This window comes from Lissotriton helveticus, chromosome 10 (genome assembly GCF_964261635.1).
Source record: "Lissotriton helveticus chromosome 10, aLisHel1.1, whole genome shotgun sequence".
In the NCBI taxonomy this organism is placed as follows: domain Eukaryota; kingdom Metazoa; phylum Chordata; class Amphibia; order Caudata; family Salamandridae; genus Lissotriton; species Lissotriton helveticus.
The window spans coordinates 714,461,222-714,484,538 of record NC_136071.1 but is presented as its reverse complement, the minus strand read 5'-3'; the positions used below and the strand labels follow the sequence as shown (position 1 = coordinate 714,484,538).

Below are 23,317 nucleotides of genomic sequence, written 5' to 3'. Positions count from 1 at the left end.
GATTTAACCAACTAGGACTTAAAAACAAACTTACTTCAGCCTAGAACATTCAAAGAGCTGAAGTAAAAAGGAGCGTCCAGTCTGATCCTATTCCAGATACGACTAGCTGCTCCAACAGCACACCAGCTGTAAATTAAAGGTGTAACAATGTTGTTAAAATAATCGCAGTTGAGAGCGAGGACGTACATATAGTGGTAACCCAATGCATGAATGACTTACATTCACTACGTAGGGACGATTCCACTAGTAGTCTGTGCAATTGGGGTATCGTGCCGGAGATCATGCAGCTTCAAGAATTTCCACTGTTAAGAAATATTAAAACCATCATTATCTTAACAGTGGAAATTCTTGAAGCTGCATGATCTCCGGCACGATACCCCAATTGCACAGACTACTAGTGGAATCGTCCCTACGTAGTGAATGTAAGTCATTCATGCACTGGGTTACCACTATATGTACGTCCTCGCTCTCAACTGCGATTATTTTAACAACATTGTTACACCTTTAATTTACAGCTGGTGTGCTGTTAGAGCAGCTAGTCGTATCTGGAATAGGATCAGACTGGACGCTCCTTTTTACTTCAGCTCTTTGAATGTTCTAGGCTGAAGTAAGTTTGTTTTTAAGTCCTAGTTGGTTAAATCTCCCTCTGTAAAGCATGATTTATATCATTGAGTTTGAGCTTGACTCTATGCTGGCTCTCTCTCTCATTTATCCACGTCCGGAGGCTCGTTCTGGCCCGGACTCCATGGTTTAGTTCTTTATAAATAAAGTTCTTTGCTTGAGTTAATGATGACTGTTAGCTCATATGATTTCATCTAATTGACTTGGTTTTTTAATTTCACAGATAAGACTGCCCCACCCTACTTCCTCCCCCCTGTACCTGTCCTGATGAAGACCCCGGTAAAGGACTTAATGTAGCCTACGGTTAGGGGTCGAAACGTCGACTACCTTTGTTCTAATTCGGGACCTCCGGCACAGTCCCCTGATTACATTGAATTATGTATGTGTCCGTTGAAATGTCCCTAGGTTATTATTGATACAATATATGCCGCAATTGTGTAGGCTTTTTGTTCTCTAGGACTAATTCCAAGTGTGATTTGAATTTTGTAATCCATTTCTATTTTCCTGATTCTGTGTACTTTTTCTGACTTTACACCGCTTTGAGCACTATTTTCTTTCCCTCCCTTTTTCCTTCCCCTCTTGCTTTGGGGCAATTTACTTAAACACAAATTCATATGGTATGTTTGATTGATTTTTGTTTAATAAATGGCAATATTGGTTACAAGTAAGATTTTGATTATTCCTGATTTAAGTTTCTTCAGAATTTTTATTGTGTCAGTGTGTGGTCCACACAACATTTTCACCTTGCGGGGACCCCTTTACACTTACTACATTACGCCCAGGTCCCCGCGACTGCATGGGTTCTACCCCCTTTTTTGTAATGATTTAGCCCAAAGGGCATCAAGGCGCAGGAGACAGACAGACAAAGAGTCTCAGAAATAGATAAACATAGAGTCTCAGAAAGGCAGAAAAATATAAAATCAAATGAATAGGTGTCAAATCTATGTGGGACTGAGCCCGCACATACCTTCATAATATATTCATAATAATTCCTGGCTAACTCATAGTGCACCATCTGGACCCCTGAACTAACTGGCCACCAGATGGTGTCTGTAACCTCAGAACATGACAACCCTAATTTCCCCAAGGAAAACATGTCAACAGATTCTACTCTTTCATTAGTAACTTAAACGTGCCCAAAGGCAGCCACAAGAATAGTTAAATTGCCATTTCAAACATTTATTGAAGCAATTTTACTCTTGTGTAAAATGTGATTAATAGAATGGAGCAAAACAATGTTACCAGCATTACAAGAATTGAGAACAGAATAAATAATTTAACCATTGTATATTTGCTTTCGGTTATATATGCATACATATAATTGCACTCCTTCCTAGCGCTGCCTAACCTATAAAGCATAGGGTGTGCGGGTCTACCCAAATGCCTTAGAGTGGTCTAACTCCCCATTTACCTGGGGGGGTGTGTCATCGGGCAGCCAGCCTTGGTGCAGAATAGACTGCCATCCTCTTCAGGATGGTGTTGGGATTGAGCTGGGCTAGAATTCAGGCTTAGCCCGACCTTCGACAATCCATTGAGATGTTCCTCTGCTTAAACAGAGGTGCAGTGTTGTTTATTTAATAAACTGCACTCATTCATTCCGTGCCGGAGTCATGGTCTTGTTGTCATTGTTGATTCTATCCATCCAGATCTGTCGTTGAACGGACAACAACATTTTTACTCAGTACACGAAGTCTCTGTACAGAATGTTCTAAGGCCTGATAATGTGCCTATGAAGAAGCAAAACGATTTGAGTACTTTATCTCATGAGGCTCGGCACGCAAATGTGTGTTAAAAGTATTTGTTTAAAAAGATGTCAACTTTAAACGTGATCAAGCAAAATGGCAGTGTGTGTACCTGGGGCCTATTTAACCACACAACAGGCTGACTGAGATGGAGAAACAGATACCACCCTCTGGGAAGGAATATTTGTATGCTGGTGGACCTGAAATGACAACTCAATGAGACATACCACAGACTATCAAAATGTCTGGTGAGTTTATTTGTGCAAAGAGAGCACACAGATGGAGCTAAATCTGGGGAATTGCTGGCCCGTCTCCTTTGCGGGAGACTTAACAGAACATATATTCTTTCTGTCACTGATGATGATGATGGACAAGCGCAACAGATACAGGATTCCAAAAATGTGGCATTTCAATACCACCTACAGAAAGTATACACTGAGGCAGATCCACCTGACAGACAATGCCTCACTATCTAAGGACAGCGATTCGGCTTTGTTCTCTTTAGATATAAGAGAAGAGTTAGACCAATCTATAACCATTGAAGAGCTGCATGCAACTTTAAGCTACATGCACAGTGGGAAGACCACAGGTACGGACGGGCTTCTGTCTAAAGTTTACAAGCTTGCTTCTGCCGTTATGCAGAAGCTCTGGAAGGTGGCAGAAGAGGCCTACCGATATGGCTGTCTGCCTCCCACGATGGTGGAGGCTTTGATTATCTCGATCCCTACGGTGGGAAAAAACCCTGGAGAGATAGGCTTATTTCACCCTTCATCTATGATTAATGCAGACACAAATAAGTTCCCAATCGCCCTTTATCTACGATTAATATGGTTGCCCACCCAAAATCTGGAAAGCTTTGATTATCATGATCCCTAAGGTGGGGAAAACCCTGGAGAGAGACTTTCTTAGCGCCCTTTATCTATGATTATTGTGGATACAAAAAGGATCAGCAAACTGCCTTCTCTCTGGCAGACAAAGGCTATGTCTCTGCTTGGAAATGAAGATCAGATAGGCTTCATTCCCCATGGAAGCACTATTTTCAATCCATGCAGATTGGCACATGTGGAAAATCATTTACCTACGGGCAAGGGTCAATGTGTTGTGGCCTGGCTTGATCTTGAAAACACGTTCAACACTGTTTGGTGGGACTACATGTTCCACGTCCTGTGGGAAATGAGTAATGGGCCTGGTAGGTTCTGTTGAATAATACTATTGTAAACCTGCCTGGAAGCCAGAGTCTGAACGAAGGACCTGGTGTTGTCCACATGGGAACTAGGAGGGGCAAGTGCTAGGGGTGCCTGTTGTCTCTCCTGTTATTTTCTATGGCCATTAAACCACTGCCAAGTATGTTGCGCAGGAAGATGAAACATCTAGAACTTTAAATATTTGATCTCAATGTATGCAGATGACACCTTGGTCTATTTGAAAGACCTGATTGATTCAGTCCCATGTCTGCTGCGTTCACTAGAGAACTTTAAGCATCTATCCGGGCTGACTACCAAAGGGGCGTAGTTGAGGTTATTTGGCCCCTATGGCCTTCCAGACCTGCAGATTACTAGGCAGCTCATACCCTTAAATATTTGAGTATTCACAGTTCCCCTACTTTGGTAGAGGATATTAATTTTAATATTAATGGTAATATTAGGGGGCTAGAAGGCTCACTACCCTTCTAGCGGAAGTTGCCATTCTTCCTTGTGGGCAGAGAGACCATTAGTGAGTGATATGATTATCCTTCCCATGTGCCTATACACATTCCAGCGCACAATGTGTCTCCTACCGTGTTCTGTTTTTCTGCAAATTTACACAATACTTAATAAATTACTGTGGGTGGTGTGTGTCCTAGGATTCAATGGAGTGCACTCAGACTCCCGTATGAAGAAGACAGTTTGTCACTATCAGACTTTGACTATTATATAGCTTCCCAACTACAGCACCTCCAGCTTTGCATGATGGGTGTACCCAACAGAGAAAGGACACTATTTGCGGGCTGCTATCACTTGAGAGAACTCTGCGAGGCTCATCGGACCTTGAGACGTGAATCCTGGATGGTGCCAGTCTTAATAGTGCTCATGTCTCCGATCTGGGAGCATTGATGTAAATATGTAGTGAGGGGAACTCCTTTTCGGTCAGGTATGATGATATGGACTCAACCAGAGTTTTGTAGTTTGAAAAGGGTAACAGAGCAGTAGCATAGATGGATGGTGGATGTTGGGAGATGGGAGACCTCTAGGAGGGGTGAGTCGTTTATCATGTGTGATGAATCCAGAAACAATTTTCAGATTGACCCGGGTCAACTTTTTGACATTTGCCACACTGACTGCAGCAGCATTTAGATGCTGAGCTGGCTTTCCGGGATGATCCCCAGAATCACACCTGGGGAATGCCATTTGTGGACTACAAAACTCAGACGAAGGTCTCCCCCTGATTTACAGGGCATTGTTGCGAGATAGAGTGCATGACTCCCGGACAACTCGTGCTAAATGGGAACATAATATTGGTGAACCGTTCACAGACCAGGACTGGGACAAGGTGCTGGGATACCACAAGGAGATTTCAAGCAATGCTATATTTTGCCTGCTCCAATTTAAAATCCTGCACTGTGCCTACCTAACGCCACCTATCCTCAGAAAGACCCATCCAGCGTACACGAGAGACTATCCGAGGTGCACACAGGCTGCAGCAGATTTCCTTCACATGATATGGTTGTGCCCGGTAATCTGCAGATTTTGGGGCCTGGTGACCGAGGCCCTGACTGTGATGCTGTCACTGAGGGTCGAATGCTCTTTGAGGCACTGTAAACTAAGTTTACAACCCAATCCAAAAAAAGAATCAAATCCAATATAGGTTGACATAATTGGTTATTAGCTAAGCGTAGATTAAAGATAAACTGGATACAACCCAGCGGCCCTCCTATACAGATGTGGTATAAAGACCCAGAGAGTGGCTTGTAGCTGAAGAAATAAGAATTAAACTGGTAAAAAACAGATGAAAAAGTCCTTGATGATATTCAAGACTGGCGTGCAGTGTCTTATAAACAATTGGAAGGCTAAACCGATCCTTCTCAGACGCAGTTCCTGAGTGTTGCATTATCTAAATTTTATGTAATCAAACACTTTTTTGTTGTTGTTGTCATGTTGTGTTACTGGAGCAGTACGGATCAGGCCCATTGCCTGCACATTGTTTTATATTGAAAACTCTCAGGCACAGCTACTGTAAGAACTGTCACGTTCCAATGTTTCCAAAAAATGAATGAAAATGCTAATAATGTTACCACGATATTGAAAGTTGGTAACATTCAGTGTCTAAAAACAACGGAAAAACTCAAACTTTTCATTCATGATTAGCTAGCCTATAGTTTAAAATAAGTGGGTGAGATAGTCCTACCCCGAGGATACATAAATTGAAAAGTATGGCGAAAACCATCCTCGCCACCTTGTAGATTTTCCTGCTGAAGGTTCTCTCACCTCCAGAAAAGTTACTAAGTTGGAAAGTGGACACTTTCAGCGAGATGACCTACCGACTTCTTCCCCTCCACAGTCACTCGCAGGTCTGCTGTAGACGTGCCTAGGTGAAGACATTTTGATATGTTCTCACATTTCATTTTCATTCAAAGATTATAAAATGCTTTCCTGCGGGCATTTCTGATGGATTCATTTTCCTGCAGATTCTTCACCTTATTTTAGACTGGTCTGGTAATGACTCTCCTGTGCTGGCAGGTGGCTCCAGCTGTGATATGACCCATATTACTGGATTGAAGGTGGTATGAAGATGATCTAAAGAAAAAAGAAAAAATGAGATGAAAATACCACTTGAAAAAATTCTCAGACTCCACCAAAAGTCCTTATCTGCCATCCTTGGTTCTTACACAAGTAAGCAATGTCTTGAACACAAACCTGAGTTGGACTTTTTAGCCTGAAAGATACATATAGCACGATGTACTACTTAAGTTATCCTTGGTAAAGACTGTGAATGACATCTCAAGTCAGGTTGAATGTCGGAGAAGCTAGGATTGGACTGTTTCTCTGTAGAAACTTGGGGCCTGGTGTACGAAGCAACTTGCAACTGCAATTTGCAAAATACTATTCACCCTAGTGTGAGTTGTAAATGTGTTTCTGACTTTGTAAAAGGGATTCTGCATCCCTGTCTGAATCGCAAAAAGGATTGGGTGTGAAATGAAAGCCACCTCCAGTCTGCGATTCTTCAGTGGTTTGCAACACTGATTGTGGTGGCAAACTATTCATAAGATAGTGATACCTCAAGGGGGTGTGCTATATAATTTGCAAATGGCAATTCGTCCTTGTAGGACACCTTTCCCTTTGATAAGAATGATGATGGTTTCGAAAGGGTAAGGGGTTGGGCAGTGGTTCAGAAGACCAATGCCTGCTCTCCCCAGGTTCTTCTTTTTTAAGGCTGCACAGTCCATTTAATGGACATAGGCTTCTTTTTAAACAAATAAAACGTTTCCTGTTTGGGAAACAAAATCTAGAGATAGAGTACTGCTGTCCCTTGCAGGCCTCCAATTACAGGCCTCCAATTACAGGCGGTCGCAAATTGTGACCTGTCTAGTACTAGGCAGGTAATTTTGTGGCACCATGCAAAAGTACAATTTGTGATGCGACCTTTTAGTACATAGATCACATTACAAACTGCATTTCCATTTGAATACAAATAGCACAGCCTGGTAAGTGAATGGGAATAAAACTTAAATACTTTGGTGCCCCAAAAGTGGCTCTTAGTGGTGATGGGTAGAACTGACTGATGCTCAACTCTGTCAGCATGCTCAACCCAGTTTTGGTGATTACATTCCAGAGAAAGAGAGGTTATCACTGGTTAATGGTATTTCTTTCATCAGGATTTTTCAATGATGCTTCTTAAATGGAGATCACAGGAAATCCGTGTGAAAGCATGAGTCACATGTAGAATTATTTGCCGTTAAAAAAAAAATAGTCAAAAGTGGAAACCTGGACTTGAAAGATGTGTAAGAGGCATTACTTTGTACTTCCACGCATGATATCCAAGTGTGATTTGTCAGTATCCAGTTTTCTTTTCGTATTTATCTCCTAATCAGCCTCTGCAGTCTTTCTGATACGGACAATAGTGGTAATTTATACAAGTGGCATTAGTGTGGAAGCAAGATAACCTTGGAGCAGCACAAATTGAGCTGGAAAGGCACTTCTCCAACGTCCTTGCAAACCAAATCTATTTAGATGTCTACTTGGCCAAGGATAAGATAGGATAGAAATTTGTAGAGCACGCCAAACCAGAAGGTATCAAGGCACTAGGCGGAACGATGGGAAAGCAGACAGTCACCAACTACGAGGCGAAAAGCCAGGTCTTTAAAATCTTCTTGAAGGAAGCGAGTGAGTTTGCTGTGGTGCTAAAAAGAGGCAGAGTGTTCCAAAGTTTGGCAGCCGCCACAGAAAATGAGCGACTCCCCACCTGGCGTGACGAAATCTAGGCGAGACCAGCTTCTTCTGGATGGAGGACCTCCAGGTTCTGCCTGGGGTGTACCAGTGGAATAAGGTTGCAAGGTGAGATGATTCAGTACCATGCATGGCCTTGTACACCAAATTCAGAGCCTTAAAGGTAATGTGCTTCCTAATTGGAAGCCAGTGCAAGTTACGGATTCCTTCTCTAATGGAGTGATGTTTGGGAATGTTCAGTATCAGTCTTGCCACAGCGTTTTGTACTACCTGCAGCTTGTTCAGGGATCCTTTACTGACATTGAGGTATAAAGCATTGCAATAGTCAAGCCGAGAGGTGACTAGGGCAATTATAGTGGGCCGATGAAAATCTGAGGGAATGTAAGGCAGCACTTTCTTAAGCATTTTAAGAATATGAAAACAGGTGCTAACCTTGTGGTTCACTTGGGCATCGAAAGACAGTCCCTTGTCAAAGATGACTCCTAGGTTTTTGGCAGTTGTCACTGGAACGCGAAGAAGGCCGCACGTTTCAGGCCACCAGGCGGCAGACCAGATTAGGGGCTGAGTGCCGGAAACCAAAACTTCGTTTTCTCTATTACTTTTAAGAGAGTTGTCCTGCATCCTGCCTATTATACTGGTCATGCATGTATTGAACCTTTGAGCAACCAGCTGCAAATCATCAGAGATTTATATAATGATTTGCGTGTCGTCCGCATAGGAGAGAACTTGGAAGCCAAAGGAACTTATCAGTAAAGCCAAGGGGGTCACATAAAGATTGAAAAGAGTGGGGCTAAGTGAGGAGCCCTGGGGGACCACCCCACAAGGTAGACTGAAGGACTTGGCTTTAAACCCGCCGTAGCTGACTACATTGGTTCTGACGTTCATAAAAGAGTGGAGGAGCTGTAAGGCATTCCCAGTGACACCAACATCTCGCGGTCGCTGAAACATGTGAACTGGGGAAATGGTGTCAAACGCCGCCGAGAGGTCGAGCAGGATCAACACCGCTGACCCGCCCTGATCGACCTGCATGCGGATACAGTCTGAGGCTGCAACCAAGGCGGGTTCGATGCTGTGCCCTGCCTGAAACCCGATCTGGGAACTATCCAGGATGTCGTGTGTTTCAATTAATTTCATAAGTTCAATATTAATACATTTTTCTAACATTTTGGCTGGGGCGGGGATAAGAGAAATAGGCCTATAATTCTTCAGTTCTGAGGGGTCGGCATTAGATTTCTTAAGGAGGGGTGAGACCGTGGCTTCCTTCCAGATGTTTGGATAGTGTCCAGATAGAAGAATGTTATTAAAAACTTTGCACAATGACTCCGCTATAAGATCGGACGCCAGCTTAAGTGTGGAAACCCTACAAGGATCGATAGGAGATCCCGATTTGAGGCCAAGTAAGAGTTCCATAGTGCGAGAGACTGTGATAGCTGGGAACAGTGCCAAGTTAGGCGCAGCAGGTAGAGCTGCCAGAGTGCAATCCGTGGCAGACTTGCTTTCCCCGGAAGAGGAGAATTTGTGAAAAATGTTCAAGACTTTCTCCTGAAAGTAAAGGGCTATGTTGTCACAAAAGTCTTGGGTAGGATTCAGGAGTGGAGCTCCTGGGGGTTCAGTAATTTCTCTAATGACTTTGAAGAGCATGCTAGACGAGTTATCAGCTGACCTAATTTTATCAGTAAAATATTGGAATTTCACCTGGAAGAAGGCACGCTTATAGTCCTTCAGCAAGGATCTCTGGCCAAGACTAATTTTATGTTGTATCAGGGCAGTCAATGTTCATAACTTGTTAGATTAGTGAAGGTTCGGCCAGTCTTTGTGAGGAAATTTGAGAAGGATCCAAAATGTTACTCGAAATATTTGACCCGGTGATGAAACACCTTGAACCTTTACAAACACAAGGAGATAATGGACGGAATGCTGAAACTTTTCAGGCACTCACCCCCAGTCACAGATCTGGGTTGAATCCATCATCGTTCTTTAGCTCACTTTGCCACCCGAGTTCAGACACAGCTATATGCAAATCAGTCTTGACCCTGTGCCTCATGGGAACAGTCTACATCGAACTGCCAAGCCAGGTCCTCCTTGGGCCAGAAACAAGTATCCTGGGCCCAGTTTGAGTGGGTAACACCCCTCATCAGCCAGGCTAGCTTGAATTCAGTCGCAATGTGAGCAAGGGACCCACAACTGGGCACACCCTGCCAACTTAGGGCGAACAAAGCAAACACAAGGAGCTGATGGACGGAGCGCTGACATTTTTCAGACATTCGCCCCCAGTCACAGACCTGGGTTGATCCATCGTCGTTCTTTAGCCTACTTCGCCACCCCAGTTCAGACCCAGCCATATGCAAATCAGTCTTGACCCTGTGCCTCATGGGAACAGTCCAGACCGAACTGCTAAGCCAGGTCTTCCCTGGACCGGAAACCAGCATCCTGGGGTCAGTTTCGGGGTAATACCTCATCAGCCAGGCTAACTTGAATCCAGTGGCAAAGTGAGCAAGGGAACAGTCCAGGGAGATCCTGGCCTGGCAGTTCAGGCTAGCCTGTTCCTATTGGGAGCAGGGTCAAGACTGATTTTCATATGGCTGGGTTCAAACTGGAATGGCATGGGGAGCAAAAAAACGATGGATTTAGGCACAGATTTCTGTAGTGGGGTGAGTGTATGACATTGTTCTTCATTCTGCCCATTAATTGGTTTTTTTTTATACCTTGTTCCTTTATGCATGTGAAAGCTTGGATAAGAAACTCAGTACCATTTGTGATCGAAGCACTCCTGGTTTCTCCGTACAGAGAACAATGTTTTAATTGGCATTTCATTCAGCACATTAACAAGGTTCCAGCTTAGTCAGTCTTCTCGAAATGGATATGCGAATTTAACAAGATTAGTACTCACAGTAAAATAAGAAGCGATACATTACTTATTTAATTGTTCGACCCGCAGGCTAGTGTGAGTAATAAGTCACCAAACAGTACCATTTTCCTCCTGTAAAAACTTGCGTTTATTTGACATTTAAGTTTATAGTTATTTGGCTATAAAATCATTCATTCACTATGAACTCAAACTTGATGGCTCTGATCTCTGTGAAATGTTTACCAGCGTGCAAGTGAATTATACACTACATTACAGCCCATTTACTCATTCCATTAGTATTTCCAGAGACAAACGTTGTTTAATTAGTGACATCAAAGGCAGCGTTTTTTTTTTCTTTACGTAAGTTCACATACTAGCTATTTTTTTTGGTTAGGAACCTGGGTCATTAAGCAATCACCCACTTAAACATTTATTAGATTTCACATACCAGCACTACTGCTGGAAAGCTACCCTTCATTTGTGCCCGTATGTGTTTTCTCACTGTAAGCTCTCCAATGTATACTGCGTTGCTAACAATGTGGATATAACTGCCCTTACAGGGTACAATACTAGTTTGCATACGTGTTATTTCCCCCCAAAAAGATATGCAGTAACCGAAGTTCAGTAAGGATTCGTTAACTGCAAACGTAGGTGACTAACCCTCTAACTTTTGGGACACTTATCATTCTAATCATATACAGGAAATTATTTTTTTAGGCTCTATTTAACACATTTATATGCTAGTTACCCGCAAAATAAAGAATATCAAACGCCAAAGAGTAACAGCACAAATAACTAACAGGGAATACTTATTGGCAATTCTTTAAAAACCAGAACCGAATATAATATTTCTCCTATAAAATATTTTCTCAATTTACCGTAAATTAATTTTATTGTTTACTGCTGATTTTGTTTTTTGACAGTTGCAATGCCAAAAGCGTATCGTAAGCCACTGCATGTCTGCAGTCATCAAAAACGTGGACACTAATTTTCCGAAATACGCAAAAAAGAAAAAATGGCAACCATGCCACTCAGTTTTAACCCCACCGTTAATCATCAAATAAGCAGTTCGTGGGTTAGCATGGCAAGCCACACAGGTGCTTTTATAATGGCTTTGATTACAAAATCTACGACAGAAACTTGGACCACAAGCAAACTATAGAAATAAAACTGGGATTGAACAGCAAACAGGATACTTAGTATCACAGTGGTCTGCTCATGCAAGAAAAGCGATTTTTCTATTTGTTAAACACCCTGGAATGTAAGCATACGATGTGTTGCCTAAACTTCACAAACCTGTATTTTCCTATCCACCCTCCTAACTCTATCGGGAATAGATTCAGTTTGCTCGATATTAGAGGAATTTACTGTCTTCAGCCTGCCGGCAGGTGGCCTATTACCTCCGCTACATCAATGATACTAGGGATGTTCTCAATAAACATATGGGTATCAACTGGCAAGCCATTTACCTTTGGACTACTATTGATGTAATAAGTCTCTACACATCAATGAAACACAAGGGTGACATTCTAGCAACTAAGAAGGCCATCACAATTTTACGACACCAACTACACATGATTGTGAAAATGCTGCATCTCTGTTTGAAAAATAATATCCTATCCTACAACATTGATGTCTGTCTAAAAACACCATAGATGGTTATGGGAGCCAAATTCATTCTTCCACATACAAGTCTCTTCTTGGGACAACTTGAGAGAGAATGGCTAAAGAGTATCAAATTCTAGGACTTCACCCCTCATATGTTTTTATGGATCAGATTCATCAACCACATATTGCTCATCTGTCAGGGACTGACCGAACACAAAAATTATATTAAATGCATATAGCTTAACCCCTGCACCATGATGTTAATGCCGAACATCTCAAAATCAACAGTCAACTTTCTTGAACTAACTATATACATAAAAACAAAATTCTACACTCCTCCCACCAGGGATAGACAACTAATTCTAATTCTGTACTACATGCCACCAGTATGACACCGGCGGCCATTTACTCTCCGGAACATCCCAAAGGATGAAATCTTAAGGATCCAAAGAAATTGCGATGAGAATATGTAATTTGAAGCTTAAACAGAGCAGATTTAGGACTAACTAGTCTGAAGAGGCCATGAATCCAGGACTCTTCAGAATAGCATACAAGAAATCTAGAGTAATAATAGGATCTCACATTTCAACAAGACCAAAAAAAGATGCTTCCCTTGCACCAAAAATAATCTCGCATTACCACAAAGGACAATACAAATGTAAAGCACTTATAAAACCTTGGTGTCTGCTAAAAGACAGCCTGGACCTTCAGGAAATATTACCTCCGATATCACAACTTGAATTCAGAAGAAACACCAAATCCCAAAGACCTTCTTTGAAAAACTGACTTCAGAGCCTCCAGGAACCAATGCACAAGTAAGTTAGTGTTCGGTGCACATGTCCAACCACAAACTGGCTTGATCTCTAAATAAAAATTTCAGGTGCCCTGAATAAAAACTTCCATGTTACAGTTTGTTTATTTTCATCTGTTCCGATGCTATTTCGGTGGGAATACCTTTCATATCCTGTACTTTGAGCTGCAGGATCTGGGATTAAACTTGGCGTACAGATCTCAAAGCCCACCCTCCCCAATAATTGAGATCAGATATCCTTTGCTAAGTCTGCCCAAGCATGTCTCTGTGCTTTTCCAGCCAGGCCTGTTTGTGTTCAGCTTTGTAACTTAGTGCATCAACCTTCATGCTAATACCTTCAATCCCTGCTTTCAGCTTTGTAAACATGACTTTGATGTCCACATGCTGCTATTGAGGATTATTCTGCTCCATGCTGCCAGCGTCATGTCCATTTGTCTCTTACATTCCTGATGATCTTTCCTGCTTTGAAACATGATCTTTGCTTGATGCTTCTTCTTGCACGTCTTGAAAATGTATCCTGGTCTAGGGTTGTCCTCTATTGATACTCTCCTACATTCCAGAGCAAATAGTAATTGATCATCCAGGGGACCACCAGCACCGCTTCCCCTATAAATTATGATACAATCCAGTGAGGTACAGCAGCACAGTCTAGAGTTTCACCACCAACCTCGTGAATATGTTCCTATTTGGCTCACTGGCAGCTTCTGAAGTACAATTGATGGTCAAAGGCATCCCAGTGCCAGTTACTGATCCACTCCTTTTGTATTCTACTTGAAGCCTGCTCAGTCAAAGCAACATAGTTTTATTGGCATCGATGACCCTTTAAGATTCACAGTGCATGACATTGGCTTCTCCCAACCTTTAAGGCCCAGTACTTCCTGGTAATATCTTCCAGTGGCAGAATGAAGACCGACAATGTGGATCTATTTGTCCCAGACTGGCCGCAGCCCCCAGTGATGGCCCCCACCTGACTGTTGGTTGGAGATCCACTTAGGCAGGTAACACTTAGGCAGGTAATTGATGTGCCTTCAACCTTATCCCTGAGTTAAGCTCAGCCAGGTCCCGACTCTGTGTGGCTCTTCTACCAGCCACTCTGGACATCTCTGTGTGCTCTTGTCTGCTGCAGTGCTGCTTTTCCAGGTCAGTGCCCTGGCACAGCAACCAAAGATCTGTAGCGCATGAAGAATGACTGTTCGTATGCAGCTGCAGGCACTGCCACATGCACAGGAGGTCACTCTTATCTGCAGTCCTCCGACTCAGTTTCAGGCGAGCTCCGACACAATCTGCACTTGGCTACGCAGTTCTTCTGGCATTGTTAACCACCATTCTGGTGTGCTTTCAGGCTGCCATGGATGCTAGCAGGTTCCGTCTTCCCATTGCTTCACAGACACCGGTGTCACGATCTCAGCCTCTGCACTGCTTTATATCGGACCTGTACAACAGCCTCCTATATTGCATGGCAGCTGGGCACTCCTAACAAGAAAGTTGAAATTGTGTTATTAAAGGATTTTAAGCAGTTAGTGCAGTTCGTTAGAGCTCAACGAGAGGGGCTATCTTGGCTCATGGTACTTTTGCGCTCCTCACGAATCCCCTGTTATGCAACCAGTAAACCCATATAACGTCCCTCCAAAAAGAACAGAAGCCCAAATCTCTGGAGGTACTGCTAAGCCACAAGTAGAGGTTTTAGTGCATTATATCACAGTGTAACTGTAGATTCACTTGTTTGCATGCAAGCCACCTTTGTGGAGTTGCAGATTACCTGTAGGCAGAAGGTGTTATTTTAACAGAATAGGAGGCTAAACGATGAAGGACAGTGATCTGGGGTGGCAGGGTTGCGGTCCCTAGGTCTTTCTTCGCCCAAACAGAGAAGTCTCAGTCGAAGTCGCCTTGGTCGTTTCCACCTTAGCTGTATGCTCAAGCTGGATGCCCTGCCACGAAAGGTGAAGTAAGGAGAAATGAGGGAGCAGGAGGTGCTACCAAGCCCACTAGGTGGAGGGATGGAGTGAGCTTGATGGCTAGCACAAGGCAGGAGCATTGACCAAGGCCAGGGTCACACTGGGGGAGTGGAGTCACCATGCTTAGTCCGCACCTTCATCCCAGAAACAATCCTGCATTGTGACAGCAATAAAAAGGAAGGACACTTTCTCTGTTCCCTACAAACTCAGCTGTCTTGCAGGAGAAAAAGGTTGACCTGGCTTTCACTGGGTGTTTTACCTATCCTTCATAACAAGTAAAAAAAAAAAGTTAAATATTGTTCTTTTGGTTAAGACGATGGAAAGAGTGTTAAACTAAAAATGCTAAGGTTGATTGTAGTCCGAAATTGTTTTTTTTTTAAACTTTTGTTCTGACTTTTTAGATATGACAGATATTCTTACTGGCATTTGATGAACAAACAGAACTTTAGATGGAGGAACGTCAAATTGTACCACATCAATTCAGTATACCAATTGCTCCCCCAACTCTCAACAAATAAATCATTTAGAATGTCATAAATGCAACCAGTAAACATACAACTAGAATCCCTACTTGATATTGGAAAGGGGCCACAGGGTGACCTGCACTCAGCAGAGCTATTTCAGGATGAAATGTTTCATGGGCCGAAAGCTAAAAATATGTATCTATGGTACCATTATTTACCCTCTTCCCCTTAATCTGGTCTCAATCCCGTTTTTATTTCTCTTTCTGATATGCAGTCCCTTTGCTCTCATTTCTGTCCCCTCCCTGTCTCTACTCTGACCTTTGTTTCACCCTGTTCTTTTACCCATCCCTTTCTCGCACACTTTTTTGGTCTCCTTTTTGAGATAGCTATAGCAAATTTACCAGACTGTTGTTTTTCAAATCATAAATAATATACATACAGTGAGGTGCTGTTTGTCACTGTGCTTTATCCATTTGTCTGTTAAATTGTTCAAATGTTTTTCCGCCAACTTGCATCATATTGCATGGGGGTGTCAATCAATCCACTTCAACCATTGGCATTTTGAGTCAATGCACAAAGTCTGGGCACATTGACATGTGCCTAAGATATAGTTCCTTTATCTTTAGTTAGTTCTATTTTGTATGCTAAGTTTGAATACCAGCCATTTGCTTTGTCTGCATTATGGGTGTCCAGTTAGATGGCGATTCATTTTTCATCTCCTTTTTAAGACCAGACCTTTTGATTTAAAAAAATATATATATTTACAAAATAATCATTTAAAGGAGCTTTTAGCCAGCTTTCTTCATCCATTGGTCTGTCATTCACGTTTTGCTTCAACCCGCTACAGCATACAGCATAGGGCAGGGGAGCAGCTTACTTCATCAACTGGATATCTTCACTTTGCGTGACTGCATTCTGCTATTTCTCTAGGAGCCATCCTCACACAAGCATGTTTTGCAGCGTGAATCCTTTTCTGGATTCACGTGTTGTGCATTATTCCGCCATCTAGTGGTTGGGTCCGGAATACCGGATTAGTCTTTTTTTTCTTTTCTTTGTGGGCATCATCAACCACCATTTGGTGCCAGGTACGTCCCCTCCGTGATGTCAGACGGCGCCCTGGAAGTTGTTGTGCGTGGTAGCCATCTTCAGATTCTTTTTTCGTCGTTTGGTCTGGAAGCAAGAGGAGACGCTCCGAAGGTTTGGAGAAAATCCAAAATATGAATTCGAGATTTCCAATAAAGAAGAAGAATCAGTCACCGATTTCGCAACTGGAGAAACAATTTCCACTTGGGACAACATTACCAAGACAAAAACCTCTAGGTTCGAGAAAAGACTAGGTAGGGACCATAGAAAATACCTCTTTCAAATTTTGGCTGAGTGCCACCACCTATTCTCACAACGCGATCCACACGACGTTTGCAACCTCTGCCTACCCCAGGACCACAAGGACAAGGACTGCGAGGCCTGCGTGGTGTTCCTGCCGAAAACACTCCGGTCACGCCGAAAGCAGAGAGAGGCCCCCACGCAACAATGGCTCAGGCACAGAAGAAGACTTCCCTGAAGGACTTAGGCCTCTCCAGCGATGAAGAGGGCCAAGGAGCTCCAGCAAAATCGACGCATGAGGGATCAGATGTCGAAAATTTGTAAGGAGGCTCTGAAAAGATCAACGCCTACAAAAACATGGCGAAGGACACAGAGAACAAGACGGACAAGGTAAGATACAATAGCATCAGTCGGAACTGAAGGGCCATGAAAATAAGGCACAGCCGAAGGCAGCCCTGACGTTGAAAAAAAAGGCGACCAGAGGCCAGCTGCGATCCAAAGAACCCCACGGAACCCTACCAAGGGACGCCATTGAGGGACGATCATCCAAGGGGCCGAAGAAGAGGGTCGATCACCAACCCCTGAAAGGAGTTACACCACCTGCAAAAACAGATACGACTGAAAAGAAAGTCTCCGGTCACTGACGCAAAGAGAACCCTGGAGGTTGAAAAGAAGAAGAGACGTCTCAAAGCCGAGATGGCGGCACTCCTCCAGAAGAAGGAGTTCGACACCGCACTCAAGGAATTCCATATTATAACGATTCCCAACACCGACGCAGACAAGGTCTACACCGAGGGGACGGAAGAAGCCGAAGGAGAAGAAGAGGAGATCCTCAAGCCACCTTCGACTCCTGAACCACGCAATGACGACCAAGAGGGGTACATCGACGCTCCTGAGGAAGAGGAAGCCTCTGAAACCTTTGAGGACCAAGGGAACAATCTCGACACACAAAGCCCAGAAGAGGAGATATGCTGTTTCTCCTCGAAGGCTCTTACCCCCCCAGATGACATAGCCTTCTACACCGGCTTAGTGAAGAGAGCAGCAGACGCTTTCGGGGTCGTCCTGGAGGAATAAAATGGACGCACATGCTTCCTCCTAGAAACATTAGCCCCAGCCAACAAGGACACACAATACCTGCCAATGCTGCCAAGCATCCTGGATCAAGGCAAAGAAGCCTTCATGGAGCCTGCCTCAAGCAAGGGGGTAACACCAAGGGTCGAAAAGAAGTAAAACCCTCTTCAAATGACCCCAAGTATATCCAAGGGAATACAGTGCCTGACTCCATTATTGTCACCACAGCAAGAAGAAGGGCAAATACCATCTTTAACAGTGGACCACCTCCAAAGAAACAAAGCAAACAGATGGATATGGTAGGCAGAAAGATTGAGAAAGAAGCGGCTACGCAATGGCGCATCACGAATTCAAATGCCCTACTGAACAGACACGGAGACCAGCAATGGGATGACATAGAGGAGCTCATCAACAAAATGCCTGAAGAGGACAAGAAAAGGGCAAAGGCTATCATCCAAGAAGGCAAGAACATATCAAACTCAGGCCTAAAATCAGCACTTGACGCAGCAGACACAGCCAACGGACAAATGTGCACAGGCACCACTAAGAAGACATGCCTGGCTTAGAATATCTGGTTTTAAGCAGGAGGATCAAATTTCCATCATTAACAGACCATTTACAGAAGACACACTATTTGGAAAGGAGGTAATGAGTCTCTCCAACAAATTAAAAAAGATGAGACTGCAAGAGCCATGGGAGGCCTGCAGCAGAGAGGCACCTTCAAAAGAGGAGGTTTTAATTATAGAAAACCCACAGGAAGGGTGATATTTGTTCATGGACAGCAAATGTTTATCCAACAACAGGGCCAAGGAAATGGTCAACAGGCAAAGCATCATCCAGAATCCAAAAGAAGTCCCTTGACTGGACCACGTCCTTCCTCTCCGGCTGAACCCAGAGCGTCCGCCTCCCACCCTTCTGATCCAAAGCCACCGACATCATCTGCGGCGTCCCCCAGGGCTCATCCCGACGCTGTTCAACATCTACATGGCCCCCCTTGCACAAGTGGCCTGCCAGCACGACCTCAACATCATCTCCAACTTCGACACCCAGCTCATCCTCTCCCTCACCAAGGACCCACACACCGCCAAAACCAACCTCCACGAGGGAATGAAGGCCGTCGCCGACTGGATGAGGAGCAACCGTTTGAAGTTGAACTTGGACAAGACGGAGGTACTCCTCCTCGGACCCACCCCCTCAGCCTGGGACGACTCCTGGTGGCCGACCGCACTGGGAACAGCACCAACACCCACCGACCATGCACGCAACCTAGGATTCATTCTCGACTCCTCCCTCTCCATGGCTAAGCAGGTCAACGCCGTCTCCTCCTCCTGCTACAACACCCTCCGCATGCTCCGCAGGATCTACAAGTGGATCCCGACCGAAACGAGAAGAATGGTGACACATGCCCTCATCAGCAGCATACTGGACTACGGCAACGCACTCTACGCAGGAATCCCAGCCAAACACCTACGACGACTACAATGCATCCAAAACGCCTCTGCCCGACTGATCGTCAACGTCCCCCGCCACAGCCACATCACCCCCCACCTGGGAGACCTACACTGGCTCCCCGTCGACAACAGGATCACCTTCAAGCTCCTCACCCACGCACACCAAGCACTCCACAACGCTGGACCAGCTTACCTTAACAGCAGACTCCACTTCTAGACCCCCATACGCCAGCTCCAATCCGCCTGCCTCGCCGCTGTCCCCCGCATCCAACGAACGTCCTCCGGCAGCAGTTCCTTCTCCTACCTCGCCGCCAAGACCTGGAACACCCTCCCTACCCACATACGGCAGACCCAAGACCTACTCGCCTTCAGAAGACTCCTCAAGACCTGGCTCTTCGAGCAGTAGCAGCACCCCCTCCCCTCAGCGCCTTGAGACCCTCATGTGTAAGTAGCGCACTCTACAAGTACTCCGATTGATTGATTGACAAGATGCCAAAACTGGCGACAGTAGCCAAACAGTTCTTTGGAGGAAGAGGGAGAATCAGGGGCAGGTGCAAACCCTCTAGAGGAAGATGAAATATCACAATACCTGCATCCGTGGCAAAGAACCACGACAGCCAATTGGATAATAAACAATATAAAGTATGAGTATTGCATAGAACTGACAAAACTACCATCAGCAAACCCACCAAGGATAAAAAAGTTCCTCAAATCATAAATGGCACACTTGAATTCAGAAATAAAGGAACTCCTTCAAAAACAAGCAATAGAAATTAGCCAAACCAAGAGCTTTTCAAAGGATACTACTCACCGTATTTTCTAGTGCCAAAACAAGACCTTTCGCTATGACACATTCAGGACCTAAGGTTCATAAACAAATTCATCTTAACACATTTCAAAATTGATACACTCCAAGAGATAATACCGCAAATTCAAAGGGGAGATTACATGGCAACAAAAAAACTCAAGGATGCCAATCTACACATTCCCATGAACAAAAGCCACAGAAAATATCTCCGGTTCCTGCACAAGGGACCACACTATCAGTTCAAAATGCTACCTTTTGGAATAAAATCAGCACCACATGTTTTCACCAAGTGCCTAGCCGCAGTAGCACCACACCTGCGAAAGGAAGGAGTACACGTCTACCCTTATCTAGAACACTGGCTCATAAGGGCAAATACAAGACACAAATGTCTCCGCCATGTTCAAAGGGCAATCCACACGCTCCAAGGATTAGGATTCTCAATAATTCACAAGAAATCCTCCACAAGGCCAGAAAGAGAAAAAACTTTCTTAGGAGCAAGACTCAACTCAAAACCCGCATGTACTTATCCTACACAAAGAGGATACAAGCCATCAAACAACAAACTTCCCTCTACCAGAGGTGTCAATCTCTGACCGTTAGGAAAGTCATGAAACTCATGGACGGGTTGGCGTCATGCATCCCACTCATTCCTCATGCCTGCCTACATATGCGCCCCTTCCAGGAATGGCTTGCCAACAACTGGTCACAGGCCACAGAGAGTTGGGAGGATCTAGTGGTTGTTATGCACAAACTGCAAGCAGAAATACAATGGTTGGCATCCAGGAACATAACACAGGGCAGAGCTTTCAAAAACCCAACTCCTACTGTGACCATCTCAACTGATGCATCCCTCAATGGATGGGGAGCACACTACAAACAACTAAAGATACAAGGCCAGTGGAACGACCTCGACTCAATAAGACACATCAATTACCTGGAAATTAAAACAGTATTCCTGGCGCTGAAGGTGTTCCAGAAACACTATTTGCAAGCAATGTTCCCTCTAATTTTTTTCTTCTGTGTGCGGCAGTGTAGGGTCTCTGTGCGCTGCAGCCATGGCTATGTGCGCCAGGAACCAGACCGTGCGTGTGTGCAGCGCCAAATATCCCTCCAAACTTTTGCTTAAAAATCTGAAAAGATGGTGCATTTCCACACATACAGTGCCACGTTAAACTATACTATGTTGTGTGGTTAGGTTTGCCGTAATTTTTAGCTGACAAAATAGCAAATACAAGTTCAAAGCACTTAAAAAGTATTTTAAGTTGTGTAAACTAATTACAATCTGTGGTACTCGTAGTACGGCCCGCAGGCCGTCAGCGGCCCGGCGACGGCGCACGGACCTTGCCTTGTCGTTTCTAGGCAAAGTGGAGATGCATGGGCTGTAAGAAGGAGTGAAAAAAACAACAAAGCTTCATTAACAAGTAAATGGAAGACATGTGAAGTACTCAGGTGCGGCTGTGTGCGCTCCCGGGAAGCTGTCTCAGCCAGGGCTGCCACAAACTGTTAAAACCTGAGTCGGGTCGGGGACAATCGATATTTGCCCGGCGGTATTGCCTCTGTGACCCTCTAGTTATTTAATCAATGAAGAGGCAGGCGCTGGAGACTGGAAAGCAGGAAACAAGGTTTTTATTCTCTCCGGAGGAGAACACAACAAAACCGGCAGAAGGTATCGTTCTGAGGTGCTCTGGATACATTTCTGAGGCCTGGCCTCTTATACACTGTTTTATGACTTTATTGTAGATTACACATTCATGTTAAAGCTTTGATGTATGGAAAAGACATTCCCGGAACTCCCCTTTGGGCCCGTTCCCACACACATTTACAGTTGAAGTCCCCACCCTAGTCACAACAGGTGATGAGTATCACGCAGCTGGATATTCCGCCGATTCACGGAATGTGGGGGGTTTGATCGGATCTCATGGAGTGGGGGCTTTGATCAACCCGGGGATCCTTTGATGGGGGAAACTTTCTATTGTACGGGGAGGGGCAAGGAATGGTATCGGCAGAGCTGGGTGTCGGCCTGGGAACGGGGAAGACAAAACGGGCACACGGGGAAGAAGGGGGTTTGCATCTAAGGGCCGGAGATCATGAAAGGGAAGCAGAGGGGTGTCGCGCTGGGAACAGGATGAGGGCCTGGGGCAGAGCAGCGCCGAAGAGGGGTTTATGACTCAAGGCAGGTGCAAGCAGGGGGTGGTCAGCGTGCAGGCTTAGTGAAGGCGAAGGGCTATGTCAGGGGCCAGCGGCATGCAAAAGGGTTCGTTCTGATCGGGGCATCTAAAAAAATGGCGGGCGCGCACGACAAAAGTGTGGCATCAGGGGAAGAGGCAAGATGGCGCAGATAATGTTCACCGAAACGTACTAATTTTCAACAGTCCTCCCTTTAACATATTCAAGACATCTTGCTGGCTCATTTTCTACTCGGTTCTATTGTGGTGGGCATGAGAAAGAAAACGGTAGGAACCCTAGATGAAAAGAGTTGTAAACAATACATTTTAACATTTCTAGTTTTTAGGAGGTGAGCCTATTTGATAAACTTTGATCAATTTGTTTAGCAGGAAAGTCATAGGAATGCAATACAAAAACGATTCTGTAGCGAGAGCAGCAAGTATATTTCATACTGGCAGGTTATTACATATATATCAGGTTCGGATTGGAGCATGATCAATACAATGGCGGCTGGGAGAGAAATGAGGTCTAGTAGAAACGGCGATTGGGGATGTCAAATGTTCGAAGTTTAACGAGTTCTCATCATTCTTTGTTGCCTTTCGTTGGCGCTGTTGAGCACCGGCGGTGGAGCTACAAGTCCAGCTCTGTTCTAAGTTCTGCGTTGCAGGGCCCGACCCTTTCCTCGCGTTTCTGGTCGGAAAGGTCCTTTTCGCCCTGTGTCCTTTGAGGTGATTGTCAGAAAGTTCAGATGGAAGAAGAGCGTACAAAACAGTCCATAGGGTAGGTCAGAGGAAAAGGGGGATGGAGCAAGGCCAAATTAGGAACAAACTAGGGGAACGAGAGACTTCAAATAGGCGGGCGTGTGACCGAATTCAGAGAGCGGGGACTTGTCGACAAACACTGGACATCGAGTAGGGGCATCAGGTCGACCCTTTCTTCTCGTGTTGTCGAAAACAGTGCCTCGTCCTGCAGCTCTTTTCTGTCGTGGTCTCGCCTTGGCTAATGTCGCAGGTGTTCCTTAGTCTG

At 44.6% G+C, this 23,317-nt stretch overlaps 1 protein-coding gene across 2 annotated transcripts in view; it reads left to right on the top strand.

The window, feature by feature from the left end:
• Window positions 1-23,317, top strand: part of LMBR1 (limb development membrane protein 1) — an 824,544-nt gene that overhangs the window by 392,783 nt on the left and 408,444 nt on the right. The window lies entirely within an intron of this gene.